Here is an 18519-nt window from a genome sequence, read left to right as displayed (position 1 = left end):
ATTTCACTACAGTACTTGTATGAGGTGAATTGAAAAATGCTATTTCTTTTATCATTTTTACAGAGTAAATATTTGTAATCTAAAATAATGTACACTTTTATTTCAATTACAACACAGACTACAATATATATGAAAATGTAAAAAAACATCCAAAATATTTAATAAATTTCAATTGGTATTCTATTGTTTAACAGTGTGATTAAACCTGCAATTAATTTTTAATCGTAATCAATTTTTTTTAGTTAGTCACGTGAGTTAACTATGATTAATCGACAGCCCTAATCTAATCCATTTATGAAGATGTTGAACAGAAACAGACCCATGACAGATCCCTATGGGACCCCATTCGATATGCCCTTCCAACTTGACTGTGAACAATTGTAAACTACTATCTGCACACAGTTTTCCAACCCGTTGTGTACCCACTTCATAGTATTTTCGGCTAGGCTGTATTTCCCTAGTTTGCTTATGAGAAGGTCATGTGACACATTGCGGGGTACTGATCAGCATTCATGTCTCACTCCCCGTCAGTACCTGGCCCAAGCTGGGGAAGCTAATGATTCAACCAACAGACAAAATTTGGTGATGAATCCTGGTCATGTGCCATCTGAGGCACATTGTGCATATGCTAAGAAAATGTGAGACCGTATCAAAAGCTTTACTGAAGTTGAGATATATCACATCTACTGCTTCCCCCAATCCACAAGGGTTGTTACCCTGTCAAAGAAGGATATTAGATTGGTTTGACATGATTTGTTCTTGACAAATCTATTTTGACTATTATTATCACCTTATTATCTTCTAGATGTTTACAGAATGATTGTTTGATTATTTGCTCCATTATCTTTCTGGGTACTGAAGTTATACTGACTGGTTTATAATTCCCTGGGTTGTCCTTATTCTCCATTTTATAGATAGGCACTGTATTTGCCATTTACCAGTCCTCTGGAATTTCTCCCATCCTCTACAAGTTCTCAAAGATAATGGATAATGGCTCAGAGATCTTTTCAGTCACTTCCTTCAGTATTCCAGGATGTATTTCATGAGGCCCTGCCAATTTGAAGACACCTCACTTGTCTAAGTAATTCTTACCCTATTTTTTCCTATTTCAGCCTCAGCTCCTACTGCATTTACACTGATGTTCACTATGTTAGTTGTCCGATTACTGCTAACCTTTTTGGTGAAAACTGAAACAAAAAAGGCATTCAACACTTTTTCCATTACTTTGTTTTCTGTTATTATTATTGTCTTTTCTTCCTCATTCGGTAATGGGCATACCCTGTCCTTGGTCATCTTGGTAAACTGTTTTCTTGTTACCCTTTACGTCCCTAGCTCATTTAATCTCATTTTGTGCCTGGGCTTTTCTAATTTTGTTCCTACATGCGTGTGTTATTTTTTTATATATGTATATTTAGCCTTAGTCATTTGACCTAGTTTCTACTTTTTTATGACTCTTTTTTTGAGTTTCAGGTAATTGAAGATCTCCTAGTAAAGCCAGTGTGCTCTCTTACCATACTTCCTATCTTTCCTATGCATTGGGATAGTTTGCTTTTGAGTCCTTAACAATCTTTCTTTAAAAACTGCCGACTCTCCTGAACTCTTTTAACCCTTAGACTTGCTTTCTATGGGATCTCACCTGCCAGTTCTCTGAGTTTGCTAAAGTCTGCCATCTTGAAGTCTGTTGTCTTTATTTTGCTATTATCCTTCCTACCATTCTTTAGAATCATGAACCCTACCATTTCGTGATCACCCTCATTCAAGCTGCTTCCAGCTTCCAATTCTCAACCAACTCCTCCCTGTTTGTCAGAATCAAATCTAAAACAGCCTCCCCACAGCTGCTTTCTCCACTTTCTGTAATAAAAAGTTGTTCCCAATGCATTCCAAGAACTCTTTGGATAATTTGTCCCCTGCTGTATTGTTGTCCCTACAGAACTCTGAGTAGTTGAATTCCCCCATCGACACCAAATCCAGTGCTTTGTATAATTTTGTTAATTGTTTTTAAAAAATTTCTGTCCTCTCACCAAGTCCCAAAGGACTTTACAGTCTCACCCCCCACCAAGAGTACTAAGCACCTCACAGAAAACACAAAGGGTATGTTTCATTGCTGTGTAAACTTCTAGGCTCAGGCTGGAGCCCTGGCTCTAGGATCCTGTGAGAGTGGAGGGTCCCAGCGTTTGGGCTCCAGCCCAAGCCTCCCAGCCCCACAAGCCCAAGTAGGCTGGCACGGGCCAGCTGGGGACTTTGCTGTGTAGACATGCCCACAGAGGAAAGTACTTGCTTTGGGGAGATTACAGTCTAAGGGGCAGATTGTCAGGTCCGGCTCTAGGCACCAGCAAAGCAAGCACGTGCTTGGGGCGGCACATTTCCAGGAGCGGCGTTCCAGCCATCCTTTTTTTTTCGGGGCAGTTGCGCTCTCGGAGCTGCACCACTTAGACAGGGCGAGGGTGCCGCGCCCCCGGCCACAGCGGGAAGGGGAAGCCCCGGCCCCGGGATGCTGAGCTGCCAGGGCTCAGCCGCCACCTGGGGAGGAGAGGGCGCGTCCTGTCAGGGAGCCGGGGCTGCGCTGCCTCATCTGCACACTGGCTGCTGCGCTGCCTTGTGCCACCCCTTATATCGGGGCTTCTCTGTGCGTCCGGGCGGGGGAGGGGGGAAAGCCCCTGCAGGCGCTGGGAGAAGGTGACATCACTGCCTCCACTTCCAGTGCCGCCTGCGAGCCCCAGCCCCACCTGAGCTTGGGGCGGCAAATTTTTTGCTTGGGGAGGCAAAAAACCAAGAGCTGGCCCTGCAGATTGTGAAAGGCCTTTGGGTAAGTGGGGAGGAAGGCAGCAATGACTCTTCCTCTCCACCTTTATGCAGTGCAGCCCCTGTAAAGCAGAGCCACAGTTGCAGTTTGGGGATTGCATGGGGCATATAGCACTCCACAGGCAACAGGACTGTGGCCCTGTCCTAGCTTGACACTGGCCCGGGGAGCTGCCCCACTGTCATGAGGGAAGCAGGCTGCATTATCCCCAAGAATGGTGCAACCTAAGCAGTTCCTGATGTGTACCATGGAACTTGGGAAGAGCTTGTGTCCCATAGCTTGATCCCTCCCCTCATGTCAATGCAGCTTTGCAATATGCCCTGCACAGACCAGTCCCTTAAAGGCATGATCTAGCCCTAAATGATGGAGATGACAGACAGCCCTGAGGGCACGACGTCCACCAGGAAGTGAGAAGGGCGGAAGAAGGACACAAGTTACAGAAATATGACGCAGTTACCCCAAATCAGACATATGCTTGTCTATGTGGCTCAACTTTTTTTCCTATGTGTAAAACGAAATGTTAGGCAGCTGGTGTGCTGTGACAGCTGCTTATCATGCTTGCCATAATCATCTCATTGTTACTTTGTGCTCCCCTTCCCCCCATCTGTTTATTTAATCCACTTGTTGCTTCTCATTTTACCCTATAAACTCTTCAGCCTGGGGCCCGTCTTTTGTTGGAAATTTATTCAGTACCTAGCGCTGGGACCTTCAGGTGCTACTGCAATACAAGTAATACGTAATAATCAAGCTGATATTTCTGTAAGCCATTTTGCAAGAGCTTAGGGGATTTATTTGAATGAAGCAAGGGTGGGCACTCGATGGATAGCTTTTGCAAGATCATTTGAAGCATACTGGGCATCAGAGAGATTTGTGGGAATAAGAGCTGGAAGAGGAATCAAGGCTAATGTCATTGGTGGACATATCCTATTATGACCCCCATGAGCAGGTACTAAGGTACCATTTCACCACCTCCCATTGCAATATGCACATTAAAGGGGAAAATGTAGTAGTCAAAAATTCTTTATGATGTTTTTGCATGTATTTTTTTTATGTTAAGTGCCCATATATTCAGAATAGGGCTTTGGATAATTTACAAACCTTAAATTTGTAGAGACTTTCATCTGCTTCAGCCTGTACTGTGCCAACTCAATGGGCAGATTGTTTGAAGTTGGAGTTGTTAGGGAGAAGAATCATATTTTAAAATGTCACATTTCAGAAAAATAATGCCTCCTTGCCTCCAGCCTGAGCCAGGTTTTCCAGAGTTTACAACCAACAATAATACAGGAGAGTAGTGTTTTTCTGAAAATATCTCTGCATAAGGCACTGACTCCAAATGATCTACCTATCTCTATGGCACAACTCAGATTATTGCAGTTGATTTTGCCACAGCCACTACAGGTGGAGTTTCCTATTTAATCCTAAACCTCAAACTGTCTCTACATTGCAGCTAAAATGAACAGAGCAGGAAGTGAATACTGTAGACAGATATTGAAGATGAAAATAGAAGGTCTTTATTCTAGTACAGTGATTCCCAAACGTGTTCCACCACTTGATCAGGGAAAGCCCCTGGCAGGCCGGGCCGGTTTGTTTACCTACCGTGTCCGCAGGTTTGGCCGATCACGGCTCCCACTGGCTGCGGTTCGCTGCTCCAGGCCAATGGGGGCTGCGGGAAGGGTGGCCAGCACGTCCCTCGGCCTGCGCCGCTTCCAGAAGCTCCCATTGGCCTGGAGCGGCGAACTGCGGCCAGTGGGAGCCGTGATAGGCCGAACCTGCGGACATGGCAGGTAAACAAACCGGGCTGGCCCACCAGGGGCTTTCCCTGCACAAGCGGTGGAACAAGTTTGGGAACCACTGTTCTAGTATAATGAATGTAGAAAATTTTAAATCAAAGCCTTTGTTTCCAGTTACTTTTACCTACAAAAAGTATGTATTAAAAGAACATGCTCTTAATGAATTTGACCTTGACTAGGATTCCTCACAGTGCAAAAGAGGCTTACAGAAAGGATACCACAATACCAATAAATAACAATACTTTGTGCTTCTGTGGCACTTTCCACCCATGGACCTCAAAGTACTTTATAAACATAAATTCATTTATCTTTGCAGCACCCCGGTGAAGGAGAGAAGGATTATCCATATTTTACAGATGAGGAAACTAAGATACACAGAGCTTATACAGGAGATAAGGATTGACTCTATATTTTTAACCCTAGTTCTATGCTTTAGCTGCATGGCCATAAATTTCTACCAGGACTCAGCTCTGTCATATATCACCCTTTACAGAAAAGACCTGATCTTACATGACAGAGTCTGAGAATGGATAGTCAGACTCTTTACCACTGCAATTTTCTACCTTTATATGGAACTTGTGGATGTTACTCAGTTTGCCCATAATGTCATAATTGTTTCCACACTAATACATATTTTTAAAGCGGGTGGTGATGCAGAGGTTCACAAAGGACAAAACTCAAATCTGAGAGCATCTGCTTCTGCACTAATTACTAGGGCAATACTCCTGTTAAGCTCATTGCCCCTTTGTTGAGTTCAGTGGAAGACTCACCTGAGCCAGGAAAACAGGCTAGGCCTCTAAAGTGCATAAGAAACTATAATAGTGTGGGAGTTCTATTAAGTGTTTATTTTGTCACTTGTTCAGGAGGACCTGTCTCATTCATTCATGTCTCCACCACTTGTAACTGGAGAAGTCACCCAAAATTTATGGCAATAGAAGTTTGGTTCCACCACACCTCTTCATATAGTCTTTTATTTTACCCATCTGTTGCCGTACATGGTCAAATTAGCTGAGACTGGGTCATGAAAAATCATGGAGCAGGTCCTCAAGGAATCAATTCTGAAGCACTTAGAGGAGAGGAAAGTGATCAGGAACAGTCAGCATGGATTCACCAAGGGCAAGTCATGCCTGACTAATCTAATTGCCTTCTATGACGAGATAACTGGCTCTGTGGATGAGGGGAAAGCAGTAGACATGTTGTTCCTTGACTTTAGCAAAGCTTTTGACACTGTCTCCCACAGTATTCTTGCCAGTAAGTTAAAGAAGTATGGGCTGGGTGAATGGACTATAAGGTGGATAGAAAGCTGGCTAGATTTTCAGGCTCAACAGGTAGTGATCAATGGCTCCATGTCTAGTTGGCAGCCGGTATCAAGCGGAGTCGGTCCTGGGGGCCGGTTTTGTTCAATATCTTCATTAATGATCTGGAGGATGATGTGGATTGCACCCTCAGCAAGTTTGCAGATGACACTAAACTGGGAGGAGAGGTAGATACACTGGAGGGTAGGGATAGGATACAGAGGGCCCTAGACAAAGAAATGTGATGAGGTTCAACAAGGACAAATGCAGAGTCCTGCACTTAGGATGGAAGAATCCCATGCACTGCTACAGACTAGGGACCGAATGGCTAGGCAGCAGTTCTGCAGAAAAGGACCTAGGGGTTACAGTGGATGAGAAGCTGGATATGAGTCAACAGTGTGCCCTTGTTGCCAAGAAGGCCAATGGCATTTTGGCCTGTATAGGTAGGAGTATTGCCAGCAGATTGAGGGGCGTGATCGTTCCCCTCTATTCAACATTGGTGAGGCCTCATCTGGAGTACTGTGTTCAGTTTTGGGCCCCACACTACAAGAAGGAAATGTGGAAAAATTGGAAAGAGTCCAGCGGAGGGCAACAAAAATTATTAGGGGACTGGAACACATGACTTATGATGAGAGGCTGAGGGGACTGGGATTGTTTAGTCTGCAGAAGAGAAGAATGAGGGGGGATTTAATAGCTGCTTTCAACTACCTGAAAGGGGGTTCCAAAGAGGATGGATCTAGACTGTTCTCAATGGTAGCAGATGACAGAACGAGGAGTAATGGTCTCAAGTTGCAGTGGGGGAGGTTTGGAAAGGTTGGGAGGGCATTAGGAAAAAAATTTTCACTAAGAGGGTGGTGAAGCATTGGAATGCGTTACCTAGGGAGGTGGTGGAATCTCCTTCCTTAGAGGTTTTTAAGGTCAGGCTGGACTAAGCCCTGGCTGGGATGATTTAGTTGGGGATTGATCCTGCTTTGAGCAGGGGGTTGGACTAGATGACCTCCTGAGGTCCCTTCTAACCCTGATATTCTATGATTCTATGAAATACCTTAATACTATGAAATACCATAATGGTCAATTGTTTTGAGTCCTAAGAAGGATTGACCAATTAGCAACTTCCTGATACAGGGTCTTACAAAACAGAGAAGTCTAATACAGAGTAATTCTGATGCTGCAGCTCATTTTGGGGCTTTTCTGCAGCTTTTTGGCTTCTCAGCTATACTGCAGAAAACAAGAATTGTGGAAGGAAATTGAAGCAAAAACTGAAGTAAATAAAAACCTTCTGCTTCCTTATTTTATTGTTCAATCGAACATGCTCATTGCACAGATTCCAGCTGCAGCAGGAGATGTGCCCAACAAGATTGGGCACAAATGGCTTTTAAAAGTGACTGTGAAGAAGGGAGAAAGTAAAAACTGAGGCAAGTTTAAACCAACATTCCATTTATCCAAGATGGCTTCTGTTGTCACTGCTGTTGAGTGAGAAGGTTATGTGACCCTGTGAGCTAGAGCCAAGAGGTAGGAGTAGAAAGTACCTTAAGGTGCAGCAGATTTAGAGGGAAAGGACATTTTAAAGTGTTTACTAAAACATTTTTAGCCCATCTTCATCCCTAGTGTAACTCCATTGACTTTTAATATAACAAAACCGCTAAATCTAAATATTGTGGTTTAGGCAACATTAGATTATGATGTATGTTTGTTTTCCTGTGTACTGCACCTTTGATTTCTAAGAACTCTCCCTGCATGCAGGTGCAGTTTATCTGACATTTTCTTCTCAGAGTTGTTTTTAGCCTCTTACAGAGGAGCCTTGAGAACATTGTGCTCTCCCATGGAGACTTTAATGTTGTTGTTTCTTGTTGTTTTTTCTTAACATAAAATAACATCCATTTTCAAATATATATTTTGCAGTGTCCCCTAAATGAAGTGAATTTGTCAAACGAACAAACTTAGCAAAACTTAATATTTTACAATGGAATCTCAACATATGTTCTCAAGATCACATGCCAAAACAGTCACTGTGTGATCTCCCCACTTATTGTCTGTCATTCTCTCGTTACAGTAAGTCTGATGTTAGGTCCCAATCCTGTCATCTGGCCTGTTTGGGCAGACTCCAGTACTTGTGCAGAACCCCACTGAAATTAATGGAGCTCCGGAAAGGTAGAGGGGTCTGTCCCCATAGATCTGATTTCAGGACTGGAACCTTAAACTTTAAGCTCTTTGTGACAGGGACCCAGATTTTTTAACATATTTTTGCAAAGCACCTAGCATGCTTTCAGCTGCTATAAAGCTAGATGAATTTTCAGGCCTGCAAGTGCAATTCAATTTCCATTTCAAAGCAGGTGAAATAATAAATATCCAAGCAAGGAAAGTGACTTCATAACCAAAGCATTTTATTAAATGAACACTTACACACAATTTTTAAGGGAGCTGCCCTTCATGTAGAAACTAGTGGAACTGTAATTAACTAAATAAGTGTGCTGGGGCAGAGGGTGTGATAAGAGAGAAATGGTCATGTATGCCTGAAAGCATTAGCCTGCTTTGACCATACAAAGGAAATAAACTCTTGTAATTGTAATAAAGGCAGATATGGCAGAGAAGCATCAGCTGAAGTCAAAGAAATACCCCAACTCCGAAGCTTGAGGGCCAGATTGTGGTCCTGTCTGTATGCTGGCACAAGACAATAGAGGGGAGCAACAGCTGCTCCTTACTCCTTTGTGCCAGTACATAGCACCACCTCCTGCACGCAGGAGGAAGCAGTCTCTGCAAAGCCGCTGTGCTCCAAGCCCCACTGCCCCTCTGGTGGGAAGGGATGGATGGAGGTGGGAACTTGGCAGAGCCTTGACGCTACCCACTCAATGCACAGAGTGCCACAGCTATGCCAGTGCACCAAGAAGGGCATGATGCAGTGGGTATAAACCTGTCACAGGTTACTTACTCCCCAGAGCAGCAGGGAGACAGGGAGGCAGATTTCTGCTTGAGGAGTCACAGTCTCCCTCGCATGCTGCTCCAAGGGCAGCACAACAAGGCATTGTTCCTTACTCTGGGCAAACTGACTTAGCACTTAAGCAATATGTTTTTTATTTTATAATAATTATTGTTCTTGTTTACTATTGATATTACAGTAGCCCCCAAAGGCCCCAATCGCAGCTAAGGGCTCATTGTGCTGGGTGCTGTACAAACACATCTGAAGAGAAGGTCCCTTCTCTAAACAGCTATATTAGGTGGTTTGAGCTGAGAATATGTCATTCTCTTTCAAAACCATAACTGTTTTCCTTGGTTGGCACTGCATATGTACATGGCAGAGACAGATATATATTGTTCCTGTTTAAAAATTGACACGGAGAGTTGTTTTTATGTATAAAAGGAACAAAGAACATGTGAACAAAAATCGAGACAGAAAACAAATCTGTATATTTCTATAACAGAACCAATCTACCTTAGGGTTGCCTGAGCAGAGTTACCCTTTTCCCCTCATACCAACGAATGATCTATATGTATGTTGTGCGGAAGTTTGAAATATGACCGTGTGCCTATTTCCAGCAAATGAAACATTCACAGCACCCACAGTCATTTGGAGACATTCCTGACTTTGATGCTTCTGTACATGAAGCATGGTTTACAGAATCAGGAAAAAGCTTTGTCATCCTGTTTATCCATCCCTTCCCTTCACTACACAGTTGTTTTTGTTTATTTATTTTTGGAAGCTCCTTTTTTTTACACTTTGCTGTGCATATTTATGATGAAAAGATGATCTACATCCTCATTACTGTTCTGGTGCTCAATGATGAAAAAACATGTTAACAAAGGAAGTGCTTTTCAGTCAGCTCATAATGTTCCCTGCTGCTCAGCTAGGACTCTAAAGAGTATGGTTTAATGAACGAAGGTGAGAAGGTGAAAAAAACTAATGAGGTTGTTCCTCTGTATTGAAAGATCACTTAGGAGAGGCAGTGATTTCCTTTGTGTTAGAAAAATGTAAAAATAAGGTTCAAAAGCAGCATCCCCAAGGTCAAAGAGGCCCCTCCTCTATAACAAAGCACACTCACTCCCCTCTATGGTAACCAGCATTTTCCACCTGGAGCAGATTTTCGGGGCTTTAGTTTTCTGATGGTTGACTGAAAAGAAACTTTGTTTGCCTTAACCAATCTTGAGCTCCCAAGAAACGTACAAAAATGCTGCGTGAAGTGCTCTAAGCTGCATGCATCATTAATGGAGCAGCTCATGAACTCATAGCTGGAACTGAAGTCATCTGCTCAAAGATTCAAACTCTGGAGAACAAGCTAGTCCAAAATTGTGAGCTTTAGCTCACAAGGCTACTGCCCTTCGACTTGTGATGAGTCTCTACCAAGCCACATTCAGCAAGCAGACAATGCAAAAAGGTTCACAGCCCAGAGCCAATTAGAGCTGCTGACACCAGAAGGTAATGCTCACAATTGGATCACTGTGTCACCATTTCGTATTGAACACCGTATTTTTTTCCAGTGTGTTTGAGCTGAGACTTGAGCATCAGAGAGAAAATCAGAAAGGAAGAGGGAGGGGAGTGTGGATTGAGCCCCACAAGAACATGTCTAAGAGGTCTTCCCTAAGCATCAGCAAGCATGTGACAGAGAAAGACTTCAATTAAGATATTCCTAGTCCCAGAACCTTGGCAATCTTTTGAATTTAAAAGTGGGGTTTCCCCATCCCAACCTCTCACCACTCTGCCAGCTCTTCTCTTTTCTGCAGCCTTTGGTGGGAGATGGGGGAAAGGAAGGTAACAAGACACAATATCACCTCCCTCAGAGCCAAAGAAGAACCTTGTTAGCACCCTGCAGTACCACCCACAGCAGAATAGTCAAAACATCTGAAAATATCAATAAAGCAGAAGATTAATCTCAAATACATTCTATCCGGTATGGTTATTAACACTCCTGTCAGGAATACATTGAGATTTTTCTTAAAATATTCTGAGGTAAATGTGCTCCATGGCTCTCTCATCTTCTTAATTTCACAGAGTGCATAACCCAAATTGCACAGAACAGTGGCTAAATTGGTTCATCATCACTCAACTCCAATCTAAAAGGACAAAGCTGGAAGAAACTGGAGAGAATGACATTTGGGGGAACTGGATAGCTTCAGGAGTTAGTTAATGATGGGTTAGAAGCTTTAATGCTGGCATCACTGGTTTTAATTTGGTTTAGATCCATAGTTACAAAAAGTCATTAATATACGATAGCCGTTTGTTCTTCTGTGTGAAATGAGTTGGCGGTCTCAGTCTTGCCCTAGTAGACATATATTCACATTATAAAAATCGCCAGCATAATTAGCATCCTTATCGGCCATCTGAGTTGAGAAGCCAAGAATGGACTAGATATGCAGACTGAACTGCCATCTCGCCCACAGATCAGGACTGAGGCATATTGGTGGGTTGGGGTGATGTGGGGGAACTTTCAGTGCCTGTACTAATTATGTGGCTAGTAACTATCAGTTGTCAGAGCTGTCAATCCAGCATCATTCGCAAGGATTAAATTAATGTAGCGGTTAAAGGAAAGGAGAAAATAGCATTACTTGTACAATGTAACGATCCCTTATTTACCAGTTTTTTGTGGCCACTACAAAATTTTACCATAAATATTTCAAAAACATTTGGATAAATGTGCAGATAGCTAATCAGGGGAGTTTCTGGATAACTAACCCACATGCAGGTATTCTGTCTTTTCAGGGGGGTTTATTCACTTGATGGCAGTAAAGCTACTTCTGGACAATAACAGTTTTGATTGGGTTTTTATTGTTGTTATGTTTTAGTGCCTCAAGGCCCTCTGCAAGATTGCCCCATTGTGCTATGTGCTATACAAACTATTAGTAAGAGACAGTTCCTGTGCTGAGGATCTTACAATTTAAGTAGACAACACAAATAAAGGATGCTAGAAAGGAAGCGTTATTATCCTAATTTTACAGATGGGGACCTGAGGCACAGATTGGTTAATGGCCTGATTGTCAGCAGTGCTGAGTATCTGGAGCTCCCTTTGAAGTCAGGGAGAATTCTGGGTTCTCAACACCTCTGAAAATAAGTCTATAACTTCTTCCCGAAGGTCAGACACAAAGTCTGGGGCAAAGCCCTGAACTGAATTCAGATAGCGTCAGTCCCAGTTCTGTGTCTAGACCACAAGACCATCCTTGTCTGTTTGATCAATTGCTGAGAAAATATAGAATATCCAAAGATTCTTGTTACCTTAAAACTGCTCTCTCCCTGTGTTTTGCTATGGCAGTTGAACAGCCGAGGTGCTCAAGGTAACAGCTGTCTGGTTTAGGAGGAGAGGGATAGTCCACGGAATTTTGAGAGTAGGGGGTCTAATTTTTGGAACTCCTTCCCCATCTTAGTCTTGTGGATCTCATATCTGCTGACCTTCAGAGTACGCAGAGACAGAATTTTATTTATGATGGAGATTCCCTTTGTGACTACTGATTCACATAACCTAATTCTTGTATATGTTTTTATTAAATAAGGCATCTAGAGTACTAGGTAGATGCATCTAATCAATCTAAATAGATAAATAACACTTGACCATTGGGATAGCAAAATTCATAAAGAAATGGGGGGAATGTAGTTTTCAACTGGAGCCACAGATACCAAATTTCAGTGAAAAAATGATGACTGTGAGAGCAACTATTGGTGGAGTTTTGTGATGTAGAAAGAATTTAGTCTCAGCTCACTTATTCCAACCAGAGGTAAGAAGTGCTGTGCGGGGGGCAGATTGGCATGATTCATGAAGAAATGTATAAAATTCCAGTTGGAGACCCAGTATTAGGACTAGGAGCAAGTGTGTGAGAGAGATACTATCCACAGGAGTGCATCGTAAATATCTGGAGGGACGAAGTAATTGCCATTCCCCTCCATGTCTGTGTCTACACTAGGTTTTTTTCTCTTAAATGTCTCACCATTGATGCTGTTGGTTTTAACACCAATGGTGGCAAAGAGGAAAGTGCTCGTTAAGACAAGGCTCTAGGTATCCACCATTTTAAGCACTTTGTCATCTAACCTTACTCTGAGAAGGTCTACACCGTGGGTTCTCTAATTGGGACCTAAAAGTGTTCTACTGGGAACAGGTGTCATGAGGTCATCACTACCCAGCCCTCACCATGTTATTAATGAAAAGGGAGTCCTGGGAAAGGATGGTCCCAGTATGGAAAAGGTTGAGAACCACAGGTTTATGCAGCATGGTGCTTACCATTGGTTACCAATGTCTGTTCTTCTATAAGGTTTTTGCCATTGTTACCACTAATGAACTAAGCTGGTGGTAGCCACATTGAGAGATTTTAAGAAAATAATTCCTAGTGTAGACATGGCCAATGAGAGCATATTTCTAAACTGAAACATCCCCTCTTGTTATCAGAGTTTAGAAGTGAAGAAAGAAGAATTATCCTGCAATTGCAGTAAGTCCCAGTTCAGGTTGGGGATCTTTTACATGCTGTGAACATGAAGGAGGAATAAGCAGTTGAAATAACGCATGTCCTTAAACTCACTCTGTGGGCTGGTTCTTGTCTATTGACATCCACTGAATGTGATTTACCTTAGGAGAGGAGATGCTTTGGGAAGGTAAGTATAAACTAGGTTCACCGGGGGAAGGAGACCAAAGCCCTGAGGTAAGTGGGGAAGTGGGATACCAGGAGGAAGCACGAGCACGAGAGCGCAAGAGGGGTGGGCTCCTGCCTCATACTGAGAAAGAGGGATGATCAGCGAGTTATCTCAGGTGCCTATACATAAATGCAAGAAGCCTGGGAAACAGGCAGGGAGAACTGGAAGTCCTGGTACAGTCAAGGAATTATGATGTGATTGGAGTAACAGAGACTTGGTGGGATAACTCACATGACTGGAGTACTGTCATGGATGGATATAAACTGTTCAGGAAGGAGAGGCAGGGCAGAAAAGGTGGGGGAGTTGCACTGTATGTAAGAGAGCAGTATGACTGCTCAGAGCTCCGGTATGAAACTGCAGAAAAACCTGAGAGTCTCTAGATTAAGTTTAGAAGTGTGAGCAACAAGGGTGATGTTGTGGTGGGAGTCTGCTATAGACCACCACACCAGGGGTGTGAGGTGGATGAGGCTTTCTTCCGGCAACTAACGGCAGTTACTAGATTGCAGGCCCTGGTTCTTATGGGAGATTTCAATCACCCTGATATCTGCTGGGAGAGCAATACAGCGGTGCACAGACAATCCAAGAAGTTTTTGGAAAGTGTAGGGGACAATTTCCTGATGCCAGTGCTGGAGGAACCAACTAGGGGCAGAGCTCTTCTTGACCTGCTGCTCCCAAACCGGGAAGAATTAGTAGGGGAAGCAAAAGTGGATGGGAACCTGGGAGGCAGTGACCATGAGATGGTCGAGTTCAGGATCCTGACACAAGGAAGAAAGAAGAGCAGCAGGATATGGACCCTGGACTTCAGAAAAGAAGATTTTGATTCCCTCAGGGAACTGATGGGCAGGATCCCCTGGGAGAATAACATGAGGGTGAAAGGAGTCCAGGAGAGCTGGCTGTATTTTAAAGAATCCTTATTGAGGTTACAGGAACAAACCATCCCGATGTATAGAAAGAATAGTAAATATGGCAGGCAACCAGATTGGCTTAACAGTGAAATCCTTGCTGATCTTAAACACAAAAAAGAAGCTTACAAGAAGTGGAAGATTGCACAAACGACCAGGGAAGAGTATAAAAATATTGCTTGGGCATGCAGGAGTGAAATCAGGAGTTGCAGCTAGCAAGAGATGTTAAGAGTAACAAGAAGGGTTTCTTCAGGTATGTTAGCAACAAGAAGGAAGTCAAGGAAAGTGTGGGCCCCGTACTGAATGAGAGAGGCAACCTAGTGACAGAGGACGTGGAAAAAGCTAATGTACTCAATGCTTTTTTTGCCTCTGTCTTCACGAACAAAGTCAGCTCCCAGACTACTGCACTGGGCAGCACAGCATGGGGAGGAGGTGACCAGCCCTCAGTGGAGAAAGAAGTGGTTCGGGACTATTTAGAAAAGCTGGAGAAGCACAAGTCCATGGGGCCGGATGCGCTGCATCTGAGAGTGCTAAAGGAATTGGCGGATGTGATTGCAGAGCCATTGGCCATTATCTTTGAAAACTCATGGAGATTGGGGGAGGTCGCAGATGACTGGAAAAAGGCTAATGTAGTGCCCATCTTTAAAAAAGGGAAGAAGGAGGATCCGGGGAACTACAGGCCAGTCAGCCTCACCTCAGTCCCTGGAAAAATCTTGGAGCAGGTCCTCAAGGAATCAAATCTGAAGCACTTAGAGGAGAGGAAAGTGATCAGGAACAGTCAGTATGGATTCACCATGGGCAAGTCATGCCTGACTAATCTAATTGCCTTCTATGACAAGATAACTGGCTCTGTGGATGAGGGGAAAGCAGTGGATGTGTTATTCCTTGCCTTTAGTTAAGTTTTTGATATGGTCTCCCACAGTATTCTTGCCAGCAAGTTAAAGAAGTATGGGCTGGATGAATGGACTATAAGGTGGATAGAAAGCTGGCTAGATTGTCGGGCTCAACGGGTAGTGATCAATGGCTCCATGTCTAGTTGGCAGCTGGTATCAAGTGGAGTGCCCCAAGGGTCGGTCCTCAGGCTGGTTTTGTTCAATATCTTCATAAATGATCTGGAGGATGGTGTGGATTGCACCCTCAGCAAGTTTGCAGATGACACTAAACTGGGAGGAGAGGTAGATACACTGGAGGGTAGGGATAGGATACAGAGGGCCCTAGACAAATTAGAGGATTGGGCCAAAAGAAATCTGATGAGGTTCAACAAGGACAAGTGCAGAATCCTGCACTTAGGATGGAAGAATCCCATGCACCACAACAGACTAGGGACCGAATGGCTAGGCAGCAGTTCTGCAGAAAAGGACCTACGGGTGTCAGTGGATGAGAAGCTGGATATGAGTTAACAGTGTGCCCTTGTTGCCAAGAAGTCCAATGGCATTTTGGCCTGTATAGGTAGGGGCATTGCCAGCAGATCGAGGGACATGATCATTCCCCTCTATTCGACATTGGTGAGGCCTCATCTGGAGTACTGTGTCCAGTTTTGAGCCCCACACTACAAGAAGGATGTGGAAAAATTGCAAAGCGTCCAGCGGAGAGCAACAAAAATGATTAGGGAACTGGAACACATGACTTATGATGAGAGGCTGAGGGAACTGGGATTGTTTAGTCTACAGAAGAGAAGAATGAGGGGGGATTTGATAGCTGCTTTCAACTACCTGAAAGGGGGTTCCAAAGAGGATGGATCTAGACTGTTCTCACTTGTAGCTGATGACAGAACGAGGAGTAATGGTCTCAAGTTGCAGTGGGGGAGGTTTAGGTTGGATATTAGGAAAAACTTTTTCACTAGGAGGGTGGTGAAACACTGGAATGCGTTACCCAGGGAGGTGGTGGAATCTCCTTCCTTAGAGATTTTTAAGGTCAGGCTTGACTAAGCCCTGGCTGGGATGACTTAGTTGGGGATTGGTCCTGCTTTGAGCAGGGGGTTGGACTAGATGACCTCCTGAGGTCCCTTCCAACCCTGATATTCTATGATTCTATGATAACCCAACCAGTTTAAATTAAAACCCTAAACCACAAACATCTCTTAGAAAAGGAATCAAATAAAAATGTTAAATTCCCTTAGAAAGACAAGTTAGTACTTTCTGAAAAGTAAAGCCACAGAAGAACCTGCTCTGATTTACTGTGGTGTTAAACAAGTTTCCTTTCCACACACCAGCATTTAAGAATAAGCAAATAGACTGTCTTTCCTCAGAAACGCTTGTTGGGCACAAATGAGTTAGCCCTCCCTCCTCTTTTTTCCTCTAAGAGTAACGATGCTACTTTTAAAATTCTATGCCTCTTTCTTGTGAATTTAATTATTATAATCAGAAATAGCCCTGTGGACAAGAAATAGATGTAGTAAGTCATGGTTTAGCAGGCTTTGCATGGGACTGGGAGCCAGAAAGTCTTGAATGCTAATCCTGGTTCTGATTCTGACACTGGCTTGCTCTGTGGTCTTGGACAGACCCACATTTTCAAAAGTGACTAATTATTTGGAGAACCTCAGAGTGTCCAACTTGAGGCACTTTAAAAAGGGCTGGTTTTCGGAAGACAGATACTCAGCACTTTCTGAAAATCAGGCCACTTTGAAGTGTGTCAAGTTTAGCAGCCAAAAACTTAGATTCCTGCAAATCTCTAGTCACTTTTGGAGATTCATGTGTTATCCTCTCTGCCTCCGTTTCTCTATCTGTAAAATGGGGAGAATAATACCTTCTTCACAGGTGTGTTCTTTGGATTGACCAGTTGATATTTTAAGATACTATGTACATTATATTATTTTTATTAATATGTGTGGGGACAATCATATCTTTTTAATACTATAGAGATAGGGACTGGGGGGCAGGGGGGAATAGATTTGTTTTTCAGTGAGTTGAATTTAAAATAAATTCCAACTTTTCAGGCTTGCCTCCTATCTTTGCATCCTGGCTGACATTTCAGCGCTCAGAGATCAGGGATTCCCTTCATTGTATCTGACAGTATTATTTTATTACTGTAATTTATTATTTATTGTGCTGGTTGCTATGCAAACATAGAAGGTGCAATCCCTGACCTACAGCAATAATCTTGGGGGGAGTGGGGTGTCACATACAATAGGCCAGAGTTTGGGAGCCTAGATACTACCGTGACAAATGCCTTCCCAATGGACAGGGAGAGGCTGCAGTCTTGATGTGCGGTTAGGTTTGGGGCCATGGTTGCTGAAGGAGTACAGTCCAAGAGACACAGTTTTAAAAAAAAAAATCCTTCAGCCCTTGCTCATCAGCCTCGTGTGTGAATGCATTTTAAGCCGTAACCATGATAAATGTAAAGCCCAATCAAGGCTTGATCTGTGCATATGGGAAGCAAGCAGAGGGCTGCTGTTATTGTAACCAGCTAATTAGCATGCCCCCTAAATACCCCCGCTGGTACAGCAGCCTGCCCCGGCGGGAAGCTTCCTCGGTGGGTTTTGCAGTCACATAACAGGAGGCGGAGGAGGGCTGGGTGACCTGGCTTCGCCGGACGCCGTCCCGGACCAAGCGAGAACAGCTTGCGGAGATGTGGCCCGCCAGTGAGCACCTTCCTTGTGTGAATTACACTGGGGGCCGGCAGTGCCCCCCGCCCCCGGGGGCAGAAAGGGCAGCAGCAACATTGCAGGGCAACACTTCCCCCTTCCTCTGTGGGGAAGGAGGGATCTGCTGCTCCCTGGGGGTTGGGAAAGGTGTCGTCCCGCCCGGCAGTGGGTCCCGACCATGCCCTTCTGTCCCCTCCCCAGCTGCTGTCACTCCGCAGAAGACGACAGCAAGACGATGATGATAATAATTAATAATTTAAAGCCCATAACGGGATGAATGGGGAAGGCTGTGTGCAAAGGCAGGGGCTGGCTACGCGAGGGGAGACGTTGCTAGGTTGCTGGAAAGGAGCAGAAGGCAGGGAGGGAGTCTTGCCCAGGACACGGTCTCTTCAGGAGAGGAGAAGTGGGGACAAGGTTGTGCTTGGAAACGGAGATCTTAATCATCTCCCCCATCTAACGCTCTCAGACCCAGAGCAGCGCAAGTTCCCCCTTGCCCTCCCAGCATCTCAGTGCACAGAGCAGCCCCGCCTACCCCAGCACCCC

This window comes from Lepidochelys olivacea (genome assembly GCF_965140295.1).
Source record: "Lepidochelys olivacea isolate rLepOli2 genome assembly, chromosome: 3".
NCBI lineage: Eukaryota > Metazoa > Chordata > Testudines > Cheloniidae > Lepidochelys > Lepidochelys olivacea.
The sequence above is the reverse complement of the archived record's forward strand: the minus strand, read 5'-3'. Positions refer to the sequence as shown.